Below are 14,615 nucleotides of genomic sequence, written 5' to 3' on the forward strand. Positions count from 1 at the left end.
CATGCTATTTCAATGCATAATTCCAGTCACATTAAGGTTTTCCTATTTTCCAAAAAAAGTGATTGTGTAGCAATGGGACAAGTATTTTGTTCAACTGTATTGTTTTGTTTTGTTTTGTTTTTTTAAATTGTTTAATAAAATGTTTCTGGTGCTTCAAACAACAACAATGATGGACTAAGAATGTAAAAGGCTTGTTGTTAGCAGCAGGAAATTTTGGCAAAATTTGAACACTTCTTCTGTTTTCAAAGAATTATTAATAGTTGGGGAAATATGCTCATTTGAGAATACAGACATAGAGGCACGTGAACAGGAAAGGTGGAGTTGCCGGTAGACTTTTCTCAGCTTCAGTCAGAGACAATCTGTTGCCTCTGTGATGGTGTTGTTCCTATATCATCAAAACACTGTTGGTCCAGCTCCAGCATCGCAACTGACCAATCACATTGTCAGAGCATTCAGTTTGCATTAGCTAAGAAGCTAACTAATGCAATTAAAAACTATCACAAGCAAAGCAAGCTAAATTTGGCAAATAGCAAACCTAATTTGATAATGAATTTGTTATATTGCATTAATTAATAGAAAAAAAACCCCACTTGAGACATTTACTATTTGTTCCAGAAGGGAGTTTATATAAATGGTAAATGGACTGGTTCTTATATAGCGCTTTTCTACTCTTCTGAGCACTCAAAGCGCTTTACACAACTTGTGCATTCACCCATTCGCACCCATTCGCACAAGCACATTGTTCTAAGTGCTTTCTAAGTAGCATTCACACACATTCATACTATGATGGATGCATCGGAGACCAATTTGGGGTTAATATCTTGCCCAAGGATATTTGGCATGCAGACTAGGGGAAGCCAGGAATCGAACCACCAACCTTCCGATCAATGTGACTGGTCGGTTGCAGTATTACTCTTCATTGTGATCTTTAAAAGTTGAATCTGTTCTTCTGGACGTAGCGTTTTTGTGGGAGAAATGTTTCATCACTCATCCAAGTGACTTTTTCAGTCTCAGCTGACTGCAGGTTTCCCCAATCTTGTAAACAGTACATTTGCATAATGACTGAAACCAGCCCACTGAAGGAACAATGGGCTGTGAGGTCAGTTCCTTAATCTTAATTATGCAAATTCTCATGACCATTGATCAACAACAACTGACCAAAACCAACTGATCGAAGACCACTGATCAATGGCCAGATAGCTGCACTGTTGATCATCCTGGATGAGTAATATCACAATGAAGACGTCTTGATGCATTCTCAATCATCCAGGAAAGTAAATCTCCAAAAGTTGAATATGTTCATCTGGACGTAGCGTTTTTGTGGGAGAAATGTTTCATCACTCATCCAAGTGACTTAGTAGTAGTTACATCTTTTAAATGAGTGTGCATATCAACCAGGTTTACATTCATACTGACTGTTCTGACCTGCCTGACCTGTACAAATTCCTCATGAAGTGCTGTTCAGTGTTCGGAACTTCAGCTATGTGTGGCTTTCTTTTGTTCCACCGCTGCTGGTAAGTCCCAGTTGTATGTTTATTTTTTTTATTTTTTTTCCTTTCTTTATTCAAATCAGGCAACAAAGTATATATCTCATTTACATTGACATAGTTCTTTTTTTTTTCTTTTTTCCCCTTTTCCCTTCCCCTCCCCTCTTTTTCCCCTTCCCTTCCTTCCTCTCCCCATCCTTTTTACATAAAATATAATTACCATTGTATAAACAATCATATCTATGTCTATACATACACATTTATTATCCTAAATAAATATATTCAAAGGAGGGAGAGAGGGGGAAACAAAACAAACGACCCCCCCCCCCCCCCCCCCCCCAAAAAAAAAAAAAACAACAAAAAAAAAAACAACACCTGCGTAGACCCATATATATATTCTTGGGGCAGATATGGGAGGAGGCCATACCTCCCAGTTTTACTTATTAAAGTAATCTATAAAGGGTTGCCAAATTAGGTAAAACTGTTTAACATTATCTCTTAATGAAAATTTAATTTTCTCCAACTGTAAATGATACATTGTGTCTCTTAATAAAGCAGAATGAGTTGGGGGGGCTTTATTTTTCCAATTTAGAAGTATAAGGCGTCTTGCAAGCAATGTTATAAAACTCAGAGCACAAATTTGTTTATTATTTAAGTTTTTAACTGTAGCTACACCAAATAGTGCCATTACTGGGTCTGGGGGGAGCCTGGAGATTTAGAGCGGACCTATCTGAGTGACGATGAGTTGTGGCTCCTCATCCCTGAGGTGCCCTCACATCCTGCGGCACCCATGGTGTCATTTCCCGACACCACTACAGTCCCATCGGTGGAGCCCAGGCTTATTTCCAATGTGCCTGTTGTCACGACGTACGGGGTGGACTCACGCGCTGGACTCCGGGGATGATGCACACAAGGAAATTTATTGTAGAACAATGTCCAAAGAGAGAGTATATACACAGATATGAGGCAGTGCTATTTACAAGGGGGTGCGAGGCAGTGCTATGTACAAAAGGTGAAGGGGGCAGGGCTCCGGGGAAAATCCAGGGGAACACGCTCGTCTTACTCCACACAATCCAGACACGAATCCACTCGCACACCCGGGGAACAGTCCAGGGAATCTGTACACAAAGAGACGCTTGTTAAATGCTGTACACATACACTGCATGGGAAAATACTTGCTGGGGCGCTCGACTTTCACTGACGCGATTCTCGCAACGATCCAGCGAAGAACAGCCGTTGCTTCCCCTCTTAAATACCACACTGATAAGGCACAGATGTTTCTTCCTCCGAGGGCGTGGGCCAAGGGCGTGAACCCATAATGAGTTCAGCCCTGGCGAGAAAGCGGAGAAGAGAGAGAGAGAGAGGACTAGAGAAAAAGAGGGGGAGACAGCTGATCAGCGACCAGCTGAACCCCCAGGCCGTGACAGTACCCCCCCCCCCCCCAACGGGAGCCACCCGGCGACCCCCAGGCCTCCCAGGATGAGCGGCATGGAACGCCCGCACCATGTCCCCGTCCAGGAGGGCCGCACGCGGGACCCAAGACCGCTCCTCAATGCCATAGCCCCCCCAATCCACCAGGTACTGCAAACCATGCCCCCTGCGCCTGACATCCATGATGCGCGAGACGGAGAAGGCCGGAAGGCCATCAACGACCCGGGCGGGTGGAGGGAGCCCGGAAGGAGGGCACAGAGGGCTGGAAAGACAGGGCTTCACCTGAGAGACATGAAAGACATTATGGATCCGCATGGTCCGGGGCAGCTTAAGGCGGACCGACACCGGGTTCACCAGAGAGTCAATCACAAAGGGACCGATAAAGGTAGGGGACAGTTTCCTAGACTCCGCCCACAGCGGAACGAATCGGGTCGACAGCCAAACTTCCTGTCCGGGCGCATAAACAGGCGCCGGGGTCCTACGGCGGTCTGCCAGGCGCTTGTTCCGCTCAGCCGTGCGGAGAAGGGCAGCCCGTGTGGCCCTCCAAGCGCGCCGACACCTCCGGACGTGCTGCTGGACAGAAGGCACGAAATGCTCACCCTCAACAGCCGGAAACAGAGGTGGTTGGAAACCCAGAGACGCCTCAAAAGGGGACAATCCGGTGGCTGAGGAGGTGAGGCTATTGTGGGCGTACTCAATCCAAGGGAGCTGCTCGCTCCAGGTGGTTTGATGGGTGGACGCCACGCATCGGAGGGCAGCCTCAAGCTCCTGATTGGCCCGCTCTGCCTGGCCGTTTGTCTGCGGGTGGAAGCCAGTAGACAGACTGACCTAAGCCCCCAGGGAGGAACAGAACTCCTTCCACACGCGAGACGTGAATTGCGGACCCCTGTCCGAGACTATGTCCGCCGGAATGCCATGGAGACGGAAGACGTGCTTTGTCAGGAGCCGGGCGGTTTCCAGGGCCGTGGGAAGCTTGGAGAGGGCGACAAAATGAGCCGCTTTAGAAAAACGGTCAACGATAGTCAAAATGACAGAGTTACCTGACGAACGTGGCAAGCCTGTGACGAAATCGACAGCTATGTGGGACCAGGGGCGGCTAGGCGTAGGCAAGGGCTGAAGGAGACCAGAGGGGGGTTGATTGACACATTTGTTCCGAGCACAGACTGAACAGGCCGCTACGTACTCCTGGACATCCTTGATGAGGGAGGCCCACCAAGCGAAGCGCCGAAGGAGTGAAACGGTGCGGAGGGTCCCCGGGTGGCAGGCGAATTTTGCTGTGTGCGCCCAATGTATCACCTGTGACCGGACAGCGGGGGGCACAAAGAGTAGTCCAGGGGGACCCGTTCTTGGGTCTGGTTCTGTTCGTTGGGCCTCCCTAATGGCCGATTCAACCTCCCACGTCAGGACCCCAATGACACACGAGGGGGGAATGATGGGAGAGTCCCGAGCGGTCTCCTTGGAGGCAGCGAACTGGCGAGAAAGAGCGTCGGGTTTGGTGTTGCGGGAACCCGGCCTGTAGGTTATGGTAAACTGAAACCTTGTGAAAAACAGGGCCCACCTAGCTTGGCGAGCATTAAGCCGTTTGGCTGACCGGATATATTCCAAATTCTTGTGGTCTGTCCAAACTACAAATGGCTGGGCAGCGCCCTCCAGCCAGTGACGCCATTCCTCTAGGGCGAGCTTAATAGCCAACAGTTCCCTGTCCCCAACGTCATAATTTTGTTCGGCAGACGAGAGACGGCGAGAGTAGAAGGCACAGGGATGGAGCTTGCCTGTCTGTTCCTGGGATAGAATGGCCCCCACCCCAGTGTCCGAGGCATGCACCTCCACAACAAACTGCAGGCCGAGGTCAGGATGAACCAGGATGGGTGCGGAGGTGAACCGATCCTTCAGGAGATTGAAAGCCTTTCGTGCTGACTCCTCCCAGCAGAAGGGAACCTTAGGAGACGTGAGACGAGTTAGTGGGAGAGCCAGCCTACTGTAGTCACGGATGAAGCGTCTGTAGAAATTAGCAAAGCCCAGGAAACTTTGGAGTTGCTTACGGTCTGTCGGGACGGGCCAATCTACGACCGCCTGGACCTTAGCCGGATCGGGCCTGAGGTTACCTTGTTCAATGATGTAGCCCAAAAATGAAACAGTGGTCACATGAAATTCACACTTCTTGCCCTTCACAAAGAGACGGTTCTCGAGAAGACGTTGCAAAACCAGCCGGACGTGCCGTTCATGTTCAGAGACGGAGCGTGAAAAGATGAGTATGTCGTCAAGGTAGACGAACACAAAGTGGTTAAGAAAGTCCCGAAGCACGTCGTTGACAAAGGCCTGGAACACGGCTGGGGCATTGGTTAAACCAAACGGCATGACGAGGTATTCGAAATGGCCCAAGTGTGTGTTAAAAGCCGTCTTCCATTCGTCCCCCTCTCGTATCCTAACCAGATGGTACGCGCTACGCAGATCTAGCTTAGTAAAAACTGTGGCCCCTTGGAGCAGGTCATAGGCTGAAGTTAGCAGTGGTAGTGGGTATTTGTTCTTGATGGTGATATTATTGAGACCTCGATAATCAATACAAGGCCGTAGGCTCTTGTCCTTCTTAGCAACAAAAAAGAACCCGGCCGCAACAGGGGAGGATGATGGGCGGATCAGACCTGCGGCGAGTGACTCGTTAATGTACGTCTCCATGCTATCCCGTTCAGGCTGAGAGAGACTGTATAAGCGGCTGGTAGGAAGTGGGGCGCCTGGGAGGAGATCGATTCCGCAGTCGTACGGCCGGTGAGGGGGAAGAGAACGTGCTCTATCTTTACAAAAAACTTGCTCAAGATCGTGATAGACTGAGGGTACAGACGAGAGATCGGGCGGCTCAGATGGTGGGGGGTTACTCAGAGGGTTCGCGGGTGGAGTTGCGGCTTTTAGACAAGACATGTGACATTCCTCTCCCCACCCCAGAATGCTTTCCCTCCGCCAATCCAGGACCGGGTTGTGTAGAAGTAACCAGGGGAATCCTAAGACCAGCGGTGTAAGAGGAGCCTTAAACACAAACAGCTGCAACGTCTCGGAATGGTTGCCAGAGAGGGTTAACGATATTGGCTCCGTAATATGGGTGATATCCGGGAGACGCTGCCCACTGAGGGCGGTAACTTGGAGTGAGTGAGGCAGCGGTTCAGTGTTTAATTTTAATTCCCGAGCAAGGGACTCGTCAATGAAATTCTGCTCTGCGCCTGAATCGATTAGTGCGTGGAGTGGATGAGAAACCGAACGAACCATTAGCTTAGCCGCAAGCATCAAGCGAGGGGGAGATGGTGAACAGGAAACCTCGCCCACCTGTACTCTCCCCTCTACTGGCGGGCGCGGTCTTTTGGCTGGTATGGACAGGAAACGGCCATATGACCTTTACGGCCGCAGTAGAAGCACTCACCAGCCCTCCAACGCCGTTGTCGCTCTTCCGGCGTTAATCGGGAGCGCCCTATCTGCATGGGTTGCTCACCCTCGTCTTCATAGTTCCGGTCCCATCCTCCCATTCCACTCGCCGTACCTCCGCCGGAAGCCGTCTCCTCTCGTCCTAGAGGCTTCTGGGAATTGTAGTCTCTAGTGCCGCGTCGCGCTCGTATGTTGTCATCCACCTTCACACAAAGGGTCATAACATCAGGAAGAGTAACAGGTAATTCCCTCATAACCAGCTCCCGTTTTAGCTCGTCACACAGGTTATTCAACAGAGTACTTATCAGTGCCGACTGCCCCCACCCGGTCTCCTCTGCCAGAGTCCAAAACTCAATCGAGTAGTCGGCCATGCTCCGTCTTCCCTGCTTCAAATTAAGCAGTTGGTGAGCCGCCGCTTCGGCCCCGGTGCCTCTCTCAAAGACATTCTTAAACTTAGCGAGAAAATCGGCATAGGTTATTTCAGGATCCGTTCTTAATACAGCCTGCGCCCAATTAATGCTTGACCACGTAGCAACTGAACAAAAAAAGCAATCTTAGCTGCATCGGTCTCATAAGTCCGCCGTAGCTGGTTGAACTGTAATGTCACTTGCGTTAAAAAACCCGCAGTCTTGCGGAACTCACCAGAGAATGGTTCCGGTACGGGCAGCGACCGCTCTGGAGGCTCCGCATGGGCCGGCGGTGGAGGAGCGGAGGTCCCGGGCACAGAGGGCTCGTGAGCCGGTAACCGTGGAACAACGGGCGGAGATGTAGTCGGCGGGCTTACCAGCGGTATCTGTTGAGCGATGGCTTGAGTTAGCGCTGTCAGCTGCTGATTAATGTGCAGTAACATTTGTTCGTGGCGGTCCAAGATAGCCTCCGTGGAGATGACCGGCTGCTGGGTGGCTGAGTCCGCTGAGTCCATGGTGTGGCTGGATCGTTACTGTCACGACGTACGGGGTGGACTCACGCGCTGGACTCCGGGGATGATGCACACAAGGAAATTTATTGTAGAACAATGTCCAAAGAGAGAGTATATACACAGATATGAGGCAGTGCTATTTACAAGGGGGTGCGAGGCAGTGCTATGTACAAAAGGTGAAGGGGGCAGGGCTCCGGGGAAAATCCAGGGGAACACGCTCGTCTTACTCCACACAATCCAGACACGAATCCACTCGCACACCCGGGGAACAGTCCAGGGAATCTGTACACAAAGAGACGCTTGTTAAATGCTGTACACATACACTGCATGGGAAAATACTTGCTGGGGCGCTCGACTTTCACTGACGCGATTCTCGCAACGATCCAGCGAAGAACAGCCGTTGCTTCCCCTCTTAAATACCACACTGATAAGGCACAGGTGTTTCTTCCTCCGAGGGCGTGGGCCAAGGGCGTGAACCCATAATGAGTTCAGCCCTGGCGAGAAAGCGGAGAAGAGAGAGAGAGAGAGAGGACTAGAGAAAAAGAGGGGGAGACAGCTGATCAGCGACCAGCTGAACCCCCAGGCCGTGACACCTGTAGTACCCCCGACCTCTGCTCCCCCAGATTCTTCCTCAGGCTCGGTCAGACAGTCTGAGGTGAGTAGCCACAATTGCGGAGAACAGCACGCTCCACAGCTGATCAGCACTCTAACATCCATCACTTGCCATGCCCTGCTGAATCCGGACCAGTCGCTAATGCTCAGCTTGCCATATTCAGGCCATGGTGTTAGTGCTTCCTTGAGTCATTGTCAGGGCGCCAATGCAAAAAGGGGGGGTAGATGTGGCCGGATGGGTTGTGTGCGTCTCTCTCGCTGGTTCTTTGCTTGCTCGCTTCACCTTCTCTCCCTCTATTTCCGATGCACTCGCTCCTTGTATCATGTGATTGGGATAATTAGGAACCCACCTGCATATTGATTACAGGGTGGTGACTGTCTGTATAAAGGGAAGCCGTTTTTTTTGTTGGTTCATTCCTCCCGAGCTTCTGGCGCAACACAGCAGTAAATGCTGGCCTATTGTTTAATTTACCGAGGCGATCAGATAGTGTGGCCCGCTACAGCACGGCTGTTTCTCTTTTCTTTACTCCAGCCATGGTGGAGAGACGCGTTTGAGTTGCGTCCACCGTGCAGTACAGCGCCTCCAGTCTTGGGGTAAGCCGCTTATATTATAGCTGCTTGTATTTGTAAATCAGAAGATTAAGGAGGAGCCAGCTGAGGTGGTTCGGGCATCTGACAAGGATGCCCCCTGGGCGCCTCCTGGGTGAGGTGTTCCAGGCATGTCCCACCGGGAGGAGGCCCAGGGGCAGACCCAGGACACGCTGGAGAGATTATATCTCTCGGCTGGCCTGGGAACGCCTTGGTATTCCCCCGGACAAGCTGGAGGAGGTGGCTGGGGAGAGGGAGGTCTGGGCCTCTTTGCTTAGGCTGCTGCCCCCGCAACCCGACCCCGGACAAAGCGGATGACGATGGATGGATGGATGGAAGATTAAGGTTATCTTTGCCCTTTTGTTTGTAGGGTTTGATTGCTGCCGCACCCTCTCAGGGACCAACTGCCTGATTTTAAGCGAAGAATCGAGACGCCTGCCTAGCTGCTGTCTTGTCTTGTTTTGCTTTGTGTTCCGTTCTGTTGGCTGTCCAGTTTTGTTCCTGCTACTTTGCCTCGCCTCGCCCCTGGGGGCTTTGGGTCTCACTCTAAGCCCCTTCTAGACTATTGTTTCACTCCAGCTTTTGCGGCTGGCTATGGCGATCCTCAGCTGGATATCGGGCTGGTGCTACAAAACTGGTACTGCCTCCCCTTTTTCTCCCAGTTGTGGAGAGTTGCATGAGACTGAGTGGGGCTACGGGCAATCAAAACCTGCTCCAGCTGTGGGCTGGCTCGCAGAGTCGAACTGAGGATCTACCAGCGGCCGTGGCAAAATTCCCCCCTGGTGGTACTGTCATTTTATTATTTCTTTCATAACCCCGCCAACCACTTGGTTACACTAGATAGACTTTGGTAAACAGGTATTACAAAGGGGTCATATATAAAATTTAAAAATTACCTGTTTCTCAAGTATCTTTGTGACTCTCTTATTGTACTTACATTATAATCAATCAGCTCCCTTTTGTCAACTTAAAATATATTTACAGAACTATTTTTGCATTTGTTGCAATTTCAGCTGTCCTCTTGGCCAGATTACTCTTAAAAGAGACATTTTTAATGTACCCCGCCTCTCGCCCTATGACAGCTGGGATAGGCTCCAGCGACCCCTGCGACCCTGAAAAGGATAAGCGGAAGAGAATGGATGGATGGATGCACAAATGAAGGATACATAAAACTCACTGCCAAAAACTGATTGCGGCTTCTACCTTATTACAGGAATGTTGTTTATTGCTCAAGACGATGTGATGTTATTAATGAGGGATATATTTGACATATGTTTCACATATTATACACCAAAAGTTATTTATAACAGTTTAAATACAAGCAATAAGTTTTTGGCAAATACCGGAAATCAGTTTTTGGCAGACAATCACTTTTTGGCACAAAACCAGCTGTATGCATACAGCAACCGTGTGTGAAAAGTGGTCAGTAAAGAGATGCTGAAAAGCATGTACAGTGGGGCAAAAAAGTATTTAGTCAGCCACCGATTGTGCAAGTTCCCCCACTTAAAATGATGACAGAGGTCAGTAATTTGCACCAGAGGTACACTTCAACTGTGAGAGACAGAATGTGAAAAAAAAATCCATGAATCCACATGGTAGGATTTGTAAAGAATTTATTCGTAAATCAGGGTGGAAAATAAGTATTTGGTCAATAACAAAAATATAACTCAATACTTTGTAACATAACCTTTGTTGGCAATAACAGAGGTCAAACGTTTACTATAGGTCTTTACCAGGTTTGCACACACAGTAGCTGGTATTTTGGCCCATTCCTCCATGCAGATCTTCTCGAGAGCAGTGATGTTTTGGGGCTGTCGCCGAGCAACACGGACTTTCAACTCCCGCCACAGATTTTCTACGGGGTTGAGGTCTGGAGACTGGCTAGGCCACTCCAGGACTTTCAAATGCTTCTTACGGAGCCACTCCTTTGTTGCCCGGGCGGTGTGTTTTGGATCATTGTCATGTTGGAAGACCCAGCCTCGTTTCATCTTCAAAGTTCTCACTGATGGAAGGAGGTTTTGGCTCAAAATCTCACGATACATGGCCCCATTCATTATGTCCTTAACACGGATCAGTCGTCCTGTCCCCTTGGCAGAAAAACAGCCCCATAGCATGATGTTTCCACCCCCATGCTTCACAGTAGGTATGGTGTTCTTGGGATGCAACTCAGTATTCTTCTTCCTCCAAACACGACGAGTTGAGTTTATACCAAAAAGTTCTACTTTGGTTTCATCTGACCACATGACATTCTCCCAATCCTCTGCTGTATCATCCATGTGCTCTCTGGCAAACTTCAGACGGGCCTGGACATGCACTGGCTTCAGCAGCGGAACACGTCTGCCACTGCGGGATTTGATTCCCTGCCGTTGTAGTGTTACTGATGGTGACCTTTGTTACTTTGGTCCCAGCTCTCTGCAGGTCATTCACCAGGTCCCCCCGTGTGGTTCTGGGATCTTTGCTCACCGTTCTCATGATCATTTTGACCCCACGGGATGAGATCTTGCGTGGAGCCCCAGATGGAGGGAGATTATCAGTGGTCTTGTATGTCTTCCATTTTCTGATGATTGCTCCCACAGTTGATTTTTTTCACACCAAGCTGCTTGCCTATTGTAGATTCACTCTTCCCAGTCTGGTGCAGGTCTACAATACTTTTCCTGGTGTCCTTCGAACGCTCTTTGGTCTTGGCCATGGCGGAGTTTGGAGTCTGACTGTTTGAGGCTGTGGACAGGTGTCTTTTATACAGATGATGAGTTCAAACAGGTGCCATCCATACAGGTAACGAGTGGGGGACAGAAAAGCTTCTTACAGAAGACGTTACAGGTCTGTGAGAGCCAGAGATTTTCCTTGTTTGAGGTGACCAAATACTTATTTTCCACCCTGATTTACGAATAAATTCTTTACAAATCCTACCATGTGAATTCATGGATTTTTTTTTCACATTCTGTCTCTCACAGTTGAAGTGTATCTCTGGTGCAAATTACTGACCTCTGTCATCATTTTAAGTGGGGGAACTTGCACAATCGGTGGCTGACTAAATACTTTTTTGCCCCACTGTACATGCAAACATCATCGGGTCTGCCGTAGTATGTTTACAATGGGACTTCTGCTCCCGAACCTCTGCACACAGCGTCTGTAAATCGGGGCTGTACGAATTCACTTTCATCTTTACGCAGGACTGTAAGTTGTCATCTGTGAGGCGTGAGCGGTGTTTGTTTTTAACATAGTTCACGGTGGAGAATAGCTGCACTTCAGCTAAATACATCTAATTTATTTTCCCAAACCACACGGAGCCACAGTATAAGGACTAAAGAGCCGCATGCGACTCCGGAGCCGCAGGTTGCCGAACCCTGTGCTGGGGCAATCTGATTATTTCAGACCTGCTGTTGGTCATTATCATCTCTTACTTTCATCTTGCCATAATTCATATCCTAATCAGTAGAGTTGTTAATATCAGCTGGTGTGTCATGTGTTGCATTTGAAAACAGCAAACTTAATTTACGTCAGCAACCACAACCAGAGTTTCCTGTTCCATGCTAGCTCTCCTCACGTAGCACAGATGAAGAGCACAGAAGGACATGTTCACTGCTTGGCTGCAATACTTCATAAAGGACCAAAAAGAACGTCTTTTCTCATCATGAACACATCAAACAGCACCACAGAAGGTGAACAGGTTTATGCTTGGGTCTTTGGCTGCATTATGGTGATAGGTCTACCTCTCAATGCAGTCGCACTGTGGATTCTTCTTTGCCGCCACAACCTCAAATCACCAAACGTTGTCTTTGTGGTCAACCTGGCATTCTCAGACCTGCTACTCATCATCTCTTTACCCATGAGGATCTACTTTCATGCCACAGGCACCTGGCCTCTGAGCAATATGGCGTACCTCATCATTACGATGCTCTGGCTGTGGTTTATCCTCTGAGGTCACGCCATTTAAGAACCTCGTCCAATGCCTGGAAAGGAGCAGCATCCGTCTGGAGTTTTATGCTGGTGGTGAATATCCCAGAGAGTTTGGACTTTCTAGAACATTTGCAGAACCACACTCAACCTACCTGTTTTAAATCTTATGGCTCTTACGAGCTTTTATTGAGTAAAACTCGATTAGCAATTATTTACCTTCAGATTGTGTTACTGGTCACAATGCTAACAGTCAACATTGTTTGCACCGTTATGGTGTCTTGGACTCTGCACAGACATCTCAGTGACTCTGCAAAGGTCAGCAACAAGATGAAAGTTATGCTGGTCTTTGTCATGAACTTGGTTTTGTTTGCATAAAAAGTGTTTTTCATTTAAGTATTTCATTTAAAAATGTTATAAATATTAACGTCAGTGGCCACGATCGAATTGCACCACCAGATTTCCTGTTGCAATATTTTACACTCCCTAGTCTAATCCACCCTCACGTCACACAGATAATCATCAGAGAGTGGAAGGTTTGCTGCTCAGCTGCAATTCAGTTAATAAGGAGGCAGAAACTTCATCATGAACGCATCAAATGTCACTACAGAGGACAGGGTTTACGCTGGGGTCTTTGGCTGCATTATGGTGATAGGTCTGCCTCTCAACGCAGTCGCACTGTGGATTCTTCTTCGTCGTCACAGCCTCCAATCGCCCAACGCTGTCTTCATGGTCAACCTGGCAGTATCAGACCTGCTGGTCATCATCTCTTTGCCCATGAGGATCTACTTTCACGCCATCCGCAGCTGGCCTCTGAGCAATATGGCGTGCCAATTCATCACATCCGCTTCAGCGCCTTCTTCATTACTTTCATCAGTGTGGACAGACTTCTGGCTGTGGTTTATCCTCTGAGGTCACGCTATCTTCGAACTTCATCCAATGCCTGGAAAGGAGCAGCAGTAGTCTGGCTATTTGTGCTGGTATTGAATGTTCCAGAGACTTTGGACTTTTTAAAAAATGAGAACCACACTGGATGTTTTGATTTCAGTCCTAAAAGGAAACCAGGTTTAACTAAAGGTATAGCAAATGTACATCTTGTGTTAATAGTCACAATGCTAGCAGTCAACATTGTGTGGACCGTTATGGTGTCTTGGGTACTGCACAGACATCACAGTGACTCTGCGATCAACAACAAGATGAACGTAATGCTGATATTTGTCATAAACTTGGTTTTGTTTACTATCTGTTTCCTACCTTTGTCAGTAGGTGTAGTTACAGTTAAACCTACTGAATTAAAGCCATTGATATGTCTTAGTGCTGTGAACTGTTGTCTAGATCCATTCTTAAATGGTAAAATGGCCTGTATTTATATAGCGCTTTACTAGTCCCTAAGGACCCCAAAGCGCTTTACATATCCAGTCATCCACCCATTCACACACACATTCACACACTGGTGATGGCAAGCTACATTGTAGCCACAGCCACCCTGGGGCGCACTGACAGAGGCGCCCCAGGGTGCCTTATATTACTTTTCCTTTGATGGCTTCTGGAAGAAAAAAGAAGATGCGGTTCCGACAAGAGAGCAGTGACCTTAGGACATGTTATTTCAATGCATAATTCAAGTCATATTATGGTTTTCCTATTTTCCAAAAAAAAAAGTGATTGTGTAGCAATGGGACAGGTATTTTGTTCAACTGTATTGTTTTTTTTTTGTTTTTGTTTTTTTAATTGTTTAATAAAATGTTTCTGGAGCTTCGAACAACAATGATGGACTAAGAATGTAAAAGGCTTGTTGTTAAAATCAGGAAATTTTGGCAAAATTTGAACACTTCTTCTGTTTTCAAAGAATTATTAATAGTTGGGGAAATATGCTCATTTGAGAATACAGACATAGAGGCACGTAAACAGGAAAGGTGGAGTTGCTGGTAGACTTTTCTCAGCTTCAGACAGAGACAATCTGTTACCTCTGTGATGGTGTTGTTCCTATATCATCAAAACACTGTTAGTCCAGCTGCAACATTGCAACTGACCAATCACATTGTCAGAGCATTCAGTTTGCATTAGCTAAGAAGCTAACTAATGCTATTAAAAACTATCACAAGCAAAGCAAGCTAAATTTGGCAAAAAGCAAACCTAATTTGATAATGAATTTGTTATATTGCATTAATTATTAGAAAAAACCCACTTGAAAAATTGACAATGTGTTCCAGAAGAGAGTTTATATAAACAAAAGTATTTTTGTTTTCTTTTTTCCACCGTTGCATAGCTTT

At 47.7% G+C, this 14,615-nt stretch overlaps 1 pseudogene across 1 annotated transcript; it reads left to right on the forward strand.

Moving 5' to 3' along the window:
- Window positions 1-12,082: 12,082 nt before the first annotated feature.
- LOC308401596 (lysophosphatidic acid receptor 6-like) lies at window positions 12,083-13,692 on the forward strand (annotated as a pseudogene). The gene is made up of 4 exons: window positions 12,083-12,708; window positions 12,836-12,851; window positions 12,914-13,607; window positions 13,681-13,692. The product of its transcript is annotated as a lysophosphatidic acid receptor 6-like (transcript).
- Window positions 13,693-14,615: the final 923 nt, after the last annotated feature.

This window comes from Rhamphochromis sp. 'chilingali' (genome assembly GCF_963969265.1).
Source record: "Rhamphochromis sp. 'chilingali' genome assembly, chromosome: 8".
Taxonomy (NCBI): domain Eukaryota; kingdom Metazoa; phylum Chordata; class Actinopteri; order Cichliformes; family Cichlidae; genus Rhamphochromis; species Rhamphochromis sp. 'chilingali'.